Here is a 987-nt window from a genome sequence, read left to right on the forward strand (position 1 = left end):
GCCTCGGTACAATTTTTACGATAATTATGAAACCGGTAAAGCATAGTGATCTGAAGAGGCGGAGAGCCAAAGGTCCTTGGTTCAACTCACGTTCTTGGGGAATTCATTGGAGTCATTAATTTGGAACGGATTTACTCAAACAATCATAAATGCATATACACAAATGACATAAAAATATTCCAGGTTGGGAGTCTCCTACCTAGCTCTGAGGAAGGTGGATGTGTGTCGGAAAGATGATGTAACAACAGTCAATGAGAAAATGTTCTTCGGGTGCATTAAATTGCGCTACTTTTTAGAACTTGTGCCTCTATCATTTTCCCTTCCGTTGAAGACCTGTGAGATCTAGATATGTCATCGTCATTTGGGTATGAATGAGATGAATTTCAGCTGGAGGGTACAAGTTGGGTCCTGAGTCGCTTGGGAGCAATTTTACCGCGGTCATTCATCCTTCAGCTGTGGACAACGAGATGTGGAAAAATTGTTCCACCTTGTCACGCTCCCCACCGCGAGCCTTGATGCATCGATGGCTTTGATCCTGAATGGAAAGTCGATTTATTTCCGGCTGTCTCCATGGCAATTGGCTTTTTCAATTCGCCTCCCTAAGCTTTGCCCTCCTTCTAAGCATCTCACTGAGGTGACACCATATAAAAGTGACTACAGACATATAACAGATACCTAGAACTTACTGACTAACGTATTTGGGATTTATTATCTATATTCTCTCATGATTACGCTTACCAGTATTCATGTTAAAATATTTCTTGGAGTGTAGGTCAACGTATGTTATGCAAAAAAGTTATAGCTAACGTTTCTGTTTATTTGAACCCTCATATGGATTTGCTGCGCCTTAGCGGCGCTCGTGGTTTTAAAAGTGGTGCAAATATTTTCCATTCTAATGGATCATTTTGAAATTTAGTCTATTTTTTCTGCTTTCTTCGTCTACGTACAAAATTTTGTTTGCATAGTGTCGATAGTTTATATTTTATT

The sequence above is a fragment of the Ischnura elegans genome, chromosome 9, assembly GCF_921293095.1.
Source record: "Ischnura elegans chromosome 9, ioIscEleg1.1, whole genome shotgun sequence".
In the NCBI taxonomy this organism is placed as follows: Eukaryota; Metazoa; Arthropoda; class Insecta; order Odonata; family Coenagrionidae; genus Ischnura; species Ischnura elegans.